The sequence below is a fragment of the Periplaneta americana genome, chromosome 6 (genome assembly GCF_040183065.1).
Source record: "Periplaneta americana isolate PAMFEO1 chromosome 6, P.americana_PAMFEO1_priV1, whole genome shotgun sequence".
In the NCBI taxonomy this organism is placed as follows: Eukaryota; Metazoa; Arthropoda; class Insecta; order Blattodea; family Blattidae; genus Periplaneta; species Periplaneta americana.
In genome coordinates, this window is record NC_091122.1 from 93219948 (window position 1) to 93233749 (window position 13802).

At 35.0% G+C, this 13802-nt stretch overlaps 1 long non-coding RNA gene across 1 annotated transcript; it reads left to right on the forward strand.

The window, feature by feature from the left end:
• The first annotated feature begins 1719 nt into the window (after positions 1 to 1719).
• LOC138702217 (uncharacterized) lies at positions 1720 to 3551 on the forward strand. The gene is made up of 4 exons (XR_011332815.1): positions 1720 to 1859; positions 2716 to 2906; positions 3129 to 3187; positions 3316 to 3551. It is a non-coding gene; the product is annotated as an uncharacterized lncRNA (long non-coding RNA).
• Positions 3552 to 13802: the final 10251 nt, after the last annotated feature.

Sequence of the window (13802 nt, forward strand, 5' to 3'; positions counted from 1 at the left end):
ATATTTATAGTACCACAAACGTTTCCTTGTCCCATATTATTATTCAAATTATTGTATTTTAGCCATTTACAGTTATTACAACCGATAACGAACATTTCACAGTTTACACAACTTTTCACAACAAAGCGAAATACGGCACAGTCAATGCCTTTTAGATCTACACCAGGCCGTAATGTATGTTCGGGTTTTCTATTTCAGTGTACGGAACTCAGTGAAATATTATATTATAACTTTATTGAGTATCATTGCTAAGTTTTATTTAATGTAATGTGTCCATAAATTCCGTTTACTTCTTGTTGCATAATATGTTGCAGAAATAATCACAAAACTGTGTTATTTTAATGTGAAGAGAATTTTACATGTACACATAATCTGTTCGCATCAACATTTTAAGTTTAGAATGGAAGCTATTTTGAGGTTCAATAAGTACGAATTTATATTGTGATTTTAATTTAGCACATCTACCTTCCTTAATTGTTGACAGAAAATTTACCATACCACTCCTATGAAATTAGCGTACGTACGATTGTGTTACTTCGTCTCTTAGGTAGTAAGTACTGAATTGTACTCAATTGTAGTTTGTAGTATTAAAATACAGACAAATTGAATGTGAGGGGTGTCATACATGACATTATGTTTAATTGTAATGCATAATTGCGAATATAGGAATATAAGTTAAATATAGTAAACATAACCTATAATATCCATATGACATGACATACATATGTAGTGGCAGGGCATTGAAGACCACTAAAAGAGACAAAGGGGCAACTGGTACAGTAAACGTAACCTATAATTTCAACATATCTAAATATTCGTGCGGTGCAACTGAAAATTATTGAATCGTGCATAAATGAATGTACAAGAATTTCGCAATATTTAATCGAAATAAAGGCAGGTATCACACATACGAACAACGTAATTTTCACACCAAAAATAATATTACACCTTAACTTGCAAGGAATTATGTCTGAAGTGTCCCCTAATCATTGTTTTAAATTTTATTAATCCAATTACACTACATTTTAGGGAAATATACGTTACTCTTTATGCATTCCAATTAATTTATATGGCTGAAACGCCGCCCTTCGTGATCGCGTTAAGCGAGTCACATGGTCTGCCTTACGGCCTGTATTAGATCACGATGGCAGTGACACAGTCTATTGTTCCTAGTACTCACAGCGCTCCAAGCGGCTAGCAACTATCGCGAGAAATGCAACTCGTTGGCAAAAAATCATCCCAAGCTTCGTAACTGTATATAATAGACTGTAACCTTACCACGTGCCGTGACTGCATCACCAATGGGTATGGAGGGAGAAGAGAAGTTTTAGTCTGAGATGAACTTCCGTGTCGGTAGATTCTTATACGTAATAAGTAGAACTTCAATTATCGGGACTAATAGGAGGTAGTATGATCCGGATAAGCAGGAATCCGGATAATTGGATCGGAAATGAAAAGAGTCTAGAAACAACAGTAGTAAGCTACTGTATGTACTACGATCGCCTGTTACAGCTCCAGATTCGTACACTCCAGTTTAGCAATCTAGAAGTTAAATATTTTGTTCTGTACTACCAGCGGATTTTAACTGCAGGATTGTTATCCGGAAGATATAGGAACATTTTTATTACGTTGGCAATGAAGTTACTGAAAATGTAGTGAAATTTATTGCGTTGGTATACCTTTCCCCGCGTATTTCATGTTTATGTTACGTGTTTATAAGTACTATTTATTTTGAGGTTTTATTGTAAGCATTATTGTTATTATTTATTATAATACTGAAGCTCCAGCCAAGAAAATAACAGAGTGAAGAACAGAAAATTACACATACTGTATGAAGAAACTTTACATGGAAGCAAAAGGTAAGATTTTAAAGGTTATGTTTCTTTTCGAATAGTAATAATTCCTGCCATATGATAGTATTTTGGTTTTAATTAGTAGGCCTAAAGAGGACGGGTGCGGGTTCCAGCAAAAGTGCGTTTTTCTCCATAATCATTGTTTTATTCATGTGTAACTGCACAAGAAGTGTAGGTGGTGATTATTTTTGTATTGTAATTAGTATTAAGTGTGCTTTCAGTTTGTTGTATAGCCTACATTATTAGTGAATAGGGCCTATTTCGGTAATTTTTTAGAAATAGTGTACTTCACGGCTTCAAATCATGGGTCGAAGGCACAATAACTCGTTTAAAAAGAAAAGTTCACTGATACTGATAATAATGAATGATGTCTTTGGCCTGGGATTTCTAACCAACATTAGTACAGCAAGGTACACTGTTCCTAGCAAATTACCAATATTTCAGTATGCTAGGCCTATGTATTTTACTGTTAGTAAATGGGCGGATATTTTGTATTAGGCCTATAATACCATTCGATCACAGATAGGGCCTAACATTATTTTTTAAAAGAACAGCATGAGGCGGAGAGACGTTTCCACTAAAATGCAATATCTGTTGCTGCTACCAGTTCGACTGTAATCACTCACTGTAATGCACATTTAACACCTCGTAAAATAACACAGAAACAGCAGATATTAAGATTTTTTTCCAAAGTTTCTATGTACAATATAGTTATATGTTTGATATTGTACTGACAATCGTCCATTAAAAGCTTTTCCTTATTTAAGTATAGAAACTTAGATATGGGAAAAAGAGAAAGACATTATATTTTCTAATGTTGTAGGTTGCATATGGAATTAACCTAGTTCTACTTCATTTTTAGTAATATAGAATGAAGCATGGGAAGAATATAGTAACATCAGCACAAATACAAGGACCTGAAAACAGCTGAGAAGCAAATTTGAATTCTTGGAAAAGAACACAAAGAAAATTGCTGCTGCAGAGAGAAAATGCAGGCTACAAACAATTGGAGCCCCTCCAACTGAAGCAAAACCAAATCCAAACTTAGCCAAGGTAAGTGATTTAATTCTCCTATCAACTGAGTGATTTCTCAGTGATTTTGATTCATATTCAATGCATAAGTTCACTTATACGTTAAGTTATACAATCATTATATAATAAGCAGAGTAAATTGTATAACACAAGTTAGAATTCTTTTTATTTATTTATTTATGTATTTATTCATTTATTTATTTATTCATTCACTCATTTATTTATTTACTTACTTTTGTACAGCCGAAGTAGTAACTAAACCAAGTTCCACTGATACCAGTGCAGCTAATAACACGAATGAGGTTAGTGTGTAAGGAATTAAGAGTCAGAAGAAGAGATAAAAAAATATTAGATTCTTGAAAATTGTTACGCAAATTTAATTTAATGTCGGTATTACATTATAATACTATTATTTCTTTTTTATTTACAGTACCATTCAGGTTCACAATGCAATTCTTTAGTTTTTGAAGTGAAACTGGACATCCCAACAATATCTCCAAGTAATTTGATTTATACTACAAAACGTTCTTTCACATTCTACGTATGATGCTTACTTTTCCAATCTGAAATAGCTGTAACATGTAAACACATTTTCAGCCAACATGTTGAAAATAAAACTAACACACATACTATATGAAATCTGCAGCAAGCAGTAGATAAATTAGATGCAAAGGTTAAAAAAAAATGTTAAAATATAAATTGTACATAATGATGAAATGGTCACAAGAAATGGATGTCATAAAAACTAAACATCATTGTATTATAATATTATGTGGGATTTGAGTGGGAATTTGAAATTTATAAATGTAGGCCTAAAAATAGAAAGTACACTAAACTGAAGAATTTATTTTGAGATTTCTCTGTAATGGGTTTGTAATCAGATTAGGCCACATTATGTTAAGTTGTATTTCAATTTTACCGTGAGGATTCTCACTTTGAAACTTGTGAATGATTTCTTGTGTACAGAAAAACTGAAAAATATCTTTTCATAAGGTAAAACAGAAACTGACTACACTCTATTTACAATAGAACTATATGCTTGGTTTTTTCTCTCTCTTTTTTATTGCAGCTTCACTTTCTTATTGTTAAAAATGAGTTTGGATTAATAGCATGTTAGAAAATACAATATTGTTACAGCTGCTGACTTTGAAGTGTCCACACATTTATGATAAAACATCATATTTCTCCAGAATTAAATATCTTAAGAATTAATTCCACTCTTAAAATATTACAGAGTCAGCTGGTGCAACAGTGTCTACACAGTGTAATGAAAGTAAGTTTTAAGTGAAATTACTTGTTTATTCAGTGTAGGTAGTGTAGGCTAAACCCAGAAAGGTCTGAATATAAGCAAATATTCCTCTCTTAAATATTTCAGCTGATAATGGGATAATAGCTGATCGAGTTACACCCCAAGGATGCTTAAAAAAAAAAAAAAGAAAGAAAGAAAAAGCAAGCCTCTGAGGAATGCATTAGCCACATTGAAAAATCTTTCTCCATCTGTGAACTGTAAGTTTAATGTTGACTTAATTTTACTTGAGATGTTAGAAATGCATTAACTTCAGTACTATTACAGTGATTTCTTTAAAAAATATATTAGTTGAAAGTTGGATGCTAACATTATAACAAAGAATGATTTGATATAAAAGTAAGTCATGTCCCCTCATGTTTGGAAAGAGATGGGGTTTGGAATATCAAAAGTAACATTTGGAGTTTTTACATTACTTTTTCCTCCTCTTTAATGGGTGGTCCATCTACAAGGACATTTTCAATTAGTGGCAGAAAGTAAATACTACAATAATCTTTAAGTTTTAACAAAAAATATGTTTAATTTTGTTGACCAGATTTGTTTGACCTGGATGACTGGGAGATTACTTCTTCTCATCCTTCTAATGGAGTGATAATCTCTTGCAGCTGTTCTTGATCCCTGTGGTCTCTGGCCTCTGCTTTATCTGCTAGTCTTCAGGATTAGGTTCGAGTCAGGTGATAATTATAAGCTAATCTAAGGTTTCTGGTTGAGTTCGGGTCTGGTTCAGATCAGACTGAGATGGGCCGGGCCTAAGAATTATGGCCTGTGCAGATCTCTAACAAATGGGGCTTATAGCTGAAGTTGGCTCTGCCACAGTTTTCCAAGCTTTGTGTATTTGCATATGTATTTGTGTTGTGTTTAATTACAGTTACTATGTACTCTTATGTATTAGCCTGTATATTATTAATTTGTAAATATGACATGTACCATAGCATATATAATGAGACAGTGGATGTAATAAATGATTATGCTTATTGTGTCTCCTGAAAAATGTCGTGTTTTGTTCACACAAAATAAATAAATAAATTTTAAATTTAATTGCAGCTATAGTGCATCTCTCTTGTTTTATGTACATATTCACAGAGTACCTGAATACAATTGAAGCGTCAGCTGGAACAACGTTGTAAGTTACAAAATTTTCATTCGGTGTGTTTCCGTGTAATAATGTTGTATGTCATGTTACCTTGCTATACTCCTTGGCTTGCAACTGTCCATCAATGCAGTACGTGAAATTTGTCCACTCAAAAGTTTGCTACCCTCATAAGAACAAAGTTGTACGCATACACATTTTTGCAGCTCCTGTAAATTTTACCAAATATAACTTATAACCAGGGAAAGGATTTATATGTAAATACATATTTACTTATAAAGCTAATATAATTTATATTTTGCATTATCTTTATGTTTCACAATGTGTAGGGTTGAAAAATCCTACTTTTATTTTCCATATTTTTCCATATTTTAGAGTTTAGTACATATTTTCGTTAATTTCCATATATTTTCCATATTTCATATAAAACAGTCCATATTATATTAGGTTTAACAATAAAACAAAACAAAATTCCATTAACTTTTAAAAATACATTTCAACAATAGAGATTTAAACACATGTTCAGTAATCCCTTTAACATCAGAGTTATTTGAAAATTAGCAGTCCTATCAACAATGGGAAAGTAAGTTACAAAACTGTATTAATTTAATTTAAAATTTTTAACAGACTTCAGTTGTGCAGCTCAACAGTTAAATGCCAGTCAGAGTACACATAGGTTCAGTTTTGTAAATCATACTATAAAGACGGTAAATATGCCAAAAGTACGTCATTCAGTCAATTTAAAATCAAAACTAACAAGTTACATTTCAGAATTTAAAGAAGATGGTTTATCAACTGACAATAAAATATTATTTTGTAATTTGTGTCAGTGTGCAGTATCATCTACACAAAAGTTCCTGGTGCAACAACACATTACAACTAGTAAACATCAGGCCAACAAACAACTAAATTCCAAGCAGAGACAATTGTTTTTAACACAACCAACAACATCGAATGTAAGATCTGAGTTTAACATCGACCTGTGCCGTTCTCTCATCTCTGCTGATATTCCTCTCTACAAACTAAAGAATAAGGTCTTCAGGGAATTCCTTGAAAAATATACTCAACATACAATCCCGGATGAGTCAACACTTAGGAAGACGTATGCTCCATCCATCTACGATGAGACAATACAGAAGATAAGAGATGAAATTAAAGATAGTTCAATTTGGGTTTCCATTGATGAGACTCCCGACAAAGAAGGTAGACTTGTTGGTAATGTAGTTATCGGTTTGTTAAGTGAACAATATTCTGAACGAATTCTTTTACATTGTGATGTTCTAGAAAAGTGCAATAACAAAACTATAGTTAAACTGTTCAACGAAGCTATGGGTATCCTGTGGCCAAAGGGTATTATGTACGATAATGTGTTATTCTTTATTAGCGATGCTGCCCCTTATATGGTCAAAGCTGGACAAGCATTATCTGTTGTATATCCTAAATTGACTCATTTTACTTGTGTGGCGCATGCATTTCATCGTGTGGCAGAAGTGGTCAGAGACAATTTCCCTAAAGTAGATTTGTTGATTTCATCAGTGAAAAAAGTATTTCTCAAAGCTCCCAGTAGAGTTAACGTGTTGAAAGAAATGTACCCTGAAATTCCATTGCCACCAAAGCCAATTTTAACTAGATGGGGTACATGGCTAGAAGCAGTTGAATATTATGCCGAACATATAGACTCTATTAACAATGTTCTCCTTGCATTGGACTCTGAAGATGCAGTCTCAATTGATACTGCGAAAACAGTTACCTGTGACATAAGTGTGAAGAATGACTTAGCTCACATTCAGCATACATTTTCATGCATCATAAAAACGCTCAAAAGTCTCCAAAATAGGCACCTTTCACTATCTGAAAGTTTTGAAATTATAAATAGTACTGTGGAACAACTGAATCGTGGTAGAGGTAAAGTTGCAGATGCAGTAAGAGCTAAGGTGGACACTGTACTTTCAAAAAACCCTGGATATGAAGAACTACAAAAGGTTGTTGCTGTGATGAGTGGTGAATCAACAGTGAAGATTAACTTGGACTTATCCCCAGCAGACATTGTGAAATTGAATTATGTACCAGTTACTTCTTGTGACGTCGAACGCTCTTTTAGTCAGTATAAATCTATCCTCAGAGACAATAGAAGAAGATTCACTTTTCAGCACTTGAAAGAAATGTTTGTAACCTATTGTTATGGTAACAGACAATAAAAATTGTGTTTTGTTGAAACTACATTGGAAGATAAGGTACGTCCATTATATTTTTTGTTTAGTTTGATTAAAATGTACCAATATTTAACGTACATAGTCATTTTTTTATAATTTTAAGTCCATATTTAATTCCATATTTTGGTAAAAATCCATATTTAATTCCATATTTTGGTAAAAATAACTACATATATATTTACATATTTCATATATTTTTAGTCCATATAAATCCGTTCCCTGCTTATAACGTTGTTCCAGCCGACGCTTCAATTAATGTACCTCTTGAAAAATATTGTTTTACCATATTTTGCTTATGTAAAATAAATTTGAATTGCAGATACAGTGCATTTTTATTGTTTTAAATAGCCTACACGTGCTCAGTACCTGGTCATAATTTTTAAAATGTATTTATCAAACCTTTGCGTTTGAATCATCTTAGCCTGTTAAGAGATCACTGTGAGGGATCCAAAATATATTTAAAAAGTAACGATATGAATATCAGTGGCGTAGCGTCAATGTAAGCTAAAAAGCTTAGCTTCCCCAGTTAATAATAATTTCATACTAAACCTGCAGTTTATGGACAAAATTATTTATCAATTTTAATAGAATTTATATTTACGCGTTAAATATTGTGATGCGGCAGCTCAGGATGACTTGTGATGCAGTAGAAGCCTGCACACACCAGCTTCCAAGCAGACCGGTTTCTTCTGTGTAATCCACCCTGCAGATTTTCCATCCCTTTCTATCTAAACTACCCTAGTCGCAAGGCTCGAAACGAAGCTAGCTTTAACATTTAAAATAAGTAGTTTCCGAGTTATCCCTTTTGGTCAGTTGTGTTCAGTTGAAGTGTTAGTGTGCATTGTGGCTGATATAATAAATAATGAGCGAAATAACAGTTCCTGACACTAATTTTGAATTTTTTAGGACAATTATATTATCAAGACTGACTTACGAACAAAAGTGTAATTTAAAAAACAAATGACCGACTCCCTTGCTGTCAATGAAGGACACAACCAAAAGACAGACGCATACTTACGTAATGATACTAATATTGTGATTTCTCTAAGTATGACAGGGAGTGAGCTAATGTTATAGGTATACGTGTCTATTTGTTCGAGATATGTGTAAACCATGAAATCGTATTTTATTACGTCTCATTTGAGGTCATGCCTTATTGGTGTTACTTATGCTGTTCCAACCAATCTTAGACTGCTGACTTGAAATTGACTACTATTTATTTTAAGACTGTATTTTTGTAATACGTTTTCTCATATTGCATGAAAGACAACTTGAGTTAGCTTCCCCTGCTCAAAATTTCATGCTACGCCACTGACGAATATGTTTGCTTACATGAATCACTACGCCTAGCGTGAATGAAACAGCTCCCTTGCAAAACATAAATGCCAATTCCAAAACTTTCAGGAAATGAAGAAAAACTGTCACGTCTAAAATTCAATAAACTATTACAGTTTGTTAAATAATAATATTGTATATAGCAAGCATATCTTAAGTCTGATTAGTGAAATATATTAGGCCTACTCCTACTGGTGAGCGATATATGCAAGGAAGGAGAAGGGAACTAGCCACCCTACCACATTATCTCCTGACAGTTGTCTCATGAGTGATGCCTTATTGGTATACCAATCTATCTTCAGAGAGTTGACTAAACACTAGCAGGCACAAAATGAAACGTTTCTAGGAAAACTTTAATCAAGACCTATAATATATACATAAAACCTATATTAAAATACTATTCAGAAGTATTCATGACAGCATCAAAAAGAGAGACAGAATCCCTTGGAAAAAAAAAAAAACAAGCCTTGCACTTAATTACTGGAGCAAATAAAACTACTCCCAATGAAGCATTAAAAGTCATCACTTAAATTAAACCAAGCAGCAAGTGCAGCACTAGCTCGATTGACACCAGTTCCTGCTGTATCTTCGTGGACCCCACAAAAATCTCCTACTGTTCTCAATGTTCTCCCAGTGGCATAGTATCTCAATACCAGTAGTAGTTGGTCCATTGGAGGTAAGGTATTATTTATGGAAAAATGTATAAACAATGAGATTTGGTTACACCTTTACCGGTAAATCTTTACAATAGCGTTACCAAAAGAAGGCAAGGACTCCCTACAGAATAGTCTGGAAGAGAGAGGTTTGGATGTAGTTTTGACAATTTTTTTAGACAATTGTAAATATATGCAAATCATATTAACCTAACTGTCACTAACTCGATCTTACGAAAACTTGTCTTTTCCCTTTAATTAGTAAGGAAATACAGTTAGGATAGAATGTGCTGCCCTTCCCTGCCGCCTACCCCTTCTATCTCGATAGAGCGATCCCGCCTACCCGTACCTCTCCACCGCACTCCACTGTCTCAGCAACTTTCCACCTTTATTTGGGAAATTGGTGTCGGCACTCAATTTTTCTTTCGTTTACGGTACATATGACTTGAGTAGAAGCCAAATATGTGAATACATTTGTATCTTAAAGTGGTAACGCAATTGTGAAGAAAAGATAGTTTACCATATAAAGGATTTTGATATATTATATATTGTTATTATTTTTTATATAAAAGTATTTTGAAACTGTTATTATTGCAGGTTGCCCTATATTATTATATCAATCACCTTAATACCTTGTAAGGGTAACAGAACACCTGCATGAAGCAACATTCTAACCTCACTTCTACTGTATTACAGGTTACTGTACTTCAAAATAATTATTATAGTGCTATTATATACAAAATATTGATGTAATACCTACCGAAATAGTGTAACTTATTATTAACTGTGTACTTACGATCTGTGTCTTGTTTCAGTTGATCATTGATTTCATGTAGTAGGTTTCGTTATTCGAAACCGTCTCAAAAATTTCTCGTCATCCCACTCTTCAAAATTATTTGGACGCAGCGTAAATCGTTTTGCTGTTCTGATGTAACGAAGCATCTGCTCCAGAACTTATCATCAGAATCAGTATCAAAATTAAATTGATCCTTCAAATCACCAGCTGTACGACGTGCAGCCATCTTGATTTCAACACCGAGTTCCAACCTCCGGATAACGCCTACCTGCTACTCTGCCTCCCGGATTGCTAATCTGGAAGTTTAGCCTCCAGATTGCACATAACCAAAAGTCGTAGTACGCAATTACAACCCAACTTCCGGATAAATATGCCATCTGCCGGAGAAGTTTAAACTAGAACTTTATCCGAGAGTCGTAGTACAGGCCCTAAAAGTGCAAAATGACTATAGGCCTACAGTTTATAATGAACAAAGTTACACATGAATGAATGAATGAATGAATGAATGAATGCTAACCATGATGTCCTGTATTGGACACAGGCCTCCTGTGATGGGATTAGAATCCCTTCGACAGGGATGGCTTAAGTGTACTCGCTTGGTGAGCCAATCGAGACGAGCTTGTCATGTATAGCCTACTGCCGTGACATGGTTACTAACAATGTTAAACTTTAATTAATCTCAGCACTTTGTTCTTTGTTCATTTTATGCACTGTCCGCATAATACTAACACCAGGACTTTGACAAACACTGATTGCTATTTACACTATTTAATACTTTCACAACACTGACTTCACTATTTACAAACTTTATCTCACACTTTCACAAGTACTGACTTTACTATTTATAATATCATAACACTGATTATGTTGTCTACTTACAACGGCCTTTGCTAGTTCTTTCCACAAAACTCTGTTCTTTGCTGTCCTCGACCATTGTTTCCCCGCTTCTTTGGCAAACATGTCAGACCATCTGAGCCGTGGTGTTCCCTGTCCTCTCTTTCCGACGTAGGGGTCCCACATCGTGACTGCATAGGTCCATCTTGTCTGGTGTTGTCTCCCCACATGTCACCTCCAGGTCCACTTCGTTGCCGTTCTGCTGCGTCAGTAGTGTTCGTCAGTCTTTGTAATGTTTCGTTTGTCATTCTGTCTTGTAGCGTGATACCCAGAATTGAGTTAGACATATTCAAATAAAATATAATTTTAAATGGATTAAAATTATAAGACCTCTTCATATTCCATACTGATCAAAACTTTACTTATATGTATGTTAGTACAATAGCCTATACGAAATAAAAAAATCTAAACATATGCAACTTTCTTTGAATAAGCAATTTGAAACTGTCCTGAAACGTGATCCGGATAATTGGCGATCCTGATGTTTGGAATTCGGATAATTGGAGCTCTACTGTATTAAAAATCATGAAACAAACTCTCTTTCTGATAGCTTATTCTTTCCCCTCTCGCACAGCTCACATGCCAGGTCTCGCCTTCTCTCTGTACATTGCACTAAGAAATTTGTATAAATTCAAGAATTTCTATTTTCTGCCTTCCTCTTAGTCTTCGCATATGATTCATATTATGTTAATGGCATCTCTCACCTGTTATTTTCTTTTGCTACGAAGATTTCACCCATTCACTATTCCTTCCAGTACATCCTTCAGTAGGCAGTTTCTTCTCAGCCAGTGACTCAACCAATTCATTTTTCTGGATCCAACGAAACAAAGACTTCTTGCAGGATTGAAGTAGTCGGTTAGTCCGTCAGTCCTATCTGAACCTGTCATCGTCAGTCAAGTCCATCCCTATCAGTGAAATTCACTTCAGACAGTTCTCATTTCGGTCAACCAATCATTCCTTTTTCAGTCTGCTTCAGTCACTCCGCCATTAGAGTCCAATCTTATCAATGCAATCCAGTCCATTCAAATCACATTTCAATTTAATCAGTCTTCCGTCATTTCAATCCAGTCTAATCTTCTGTCAGTCAAATGAAGTCCTCCATTCCAACCCAATCTTGTCACTTCAAATCAGTCCATGCATTGAATCCATCAGTCAAGTCCAATCCAGTCCAGTACTTTGTAAGTCAAAACCAGTCAGTTCCCCGTCAATCAGTTTTATTCCAGTCCTCATTCTATCCAAGTCAGTCAAATCCATTCAGTTCTGCCAGTCAAATCTAATAAAGTCTCCCGTCAGTCCTGTCGAATCATCTGTTAGTCCAATTCAGTTCAGTCTTCTGCTAACCCAAACTAGTTCAGATAGTAAATAAATTCTATCCAGTTCATATCTGTCATTTCAATCCAATCCAGTCCTTCGCCAGTCTGAAGAGTTCAGTGTAGTTGGTTAATTGCATTTCAATCAGTGCAGTATAGTCATGGCGGTCCAATATAATCCAGACAGTCCAATACCGTTCAGTCAGTCATATTAGTTCTCTGTCCAAGGGCAGGTCCTTCATTGCAAATCCAGCAATCTCCAATCTTCCCATTTTTCATTATTCCTCCTCGTTGCCTTATAAAGTACACATATCTTGATACTGTCTGTCATCTGATAATTTCTTCTGCCCCGAACTTTTTTCTCGTTCACCATTCCTTCCAGTGCATTCTTCAGCAGGCAATTTCTTCGTAGCCAGTGACCCAGCGAATTTCTTTTTCTCTTCCTCATCTGTTTCAGCATTATGGTTTCTTCACTCATTTTTTCTAGCAAAGTTTCGCTTCTTATTCTGTCTGTCCATTTCATACAAGCCATTCTTCTCCACATCTACATTTAAAACGCTTCCTGTCGTTTCTCTACACTCCGTCGTAATGTCCATGTTTCTGCTCCATTCAATGTCACACTCCACACAAAGCAGTTCACTAGTCTCTTTCTTATTCTTTTCTGCAAAAAACGCCCCCTTTTTCTATTAAATTTTCTTTTACCGTTGACATCCTCTTTTTGACTACCTGGCAGCAGCTCATGTTACTGCTTCTAGTAGGCCTACACCCCTAGTGTTTGAAGCTGTCTACTTGTTCCACTGCCTCATTTCGAATTCGCAAGTTTACCTTCTTTATTTTTCTTCCGATAACCATGGTCTTCGTTTTCTTTGCATTTGTCTTCATCCCATAATGCTCACAGCTGTCATGTAGCCCAGTTATTTGTAGTGTTCTTACAATTAAGAAGAAAGTACGTACTGTTTAATAAAACAAAAGAAAATCGACTGTCGGATTTAATAACAATAAAGAGCGGTATGGACAGCCAGTCGCAACTGCAGCCCTCGGGTTGATGGAGCTTAATGTCATCATCATTTAAAGATCACAGCGAGCGACGAGGGCGACCTCTGCAATCCATTTATTAATAAACAAATGACTGTGTCGTGTTGAAGTGTTTCCCAACATGTGACTCCCCTCGCGGCGGCATTGCTTGCAAATTCGCAATTACACAGCGCTAAACTCTGTTACTGACCCATCAATAAGCAATGGCACAGTACAGGCTGCTAACAAAGCTGTGCTGCACGCCACAACCACGTCGGTTTCTTCTTCGTAATGTTACAGGAAGCG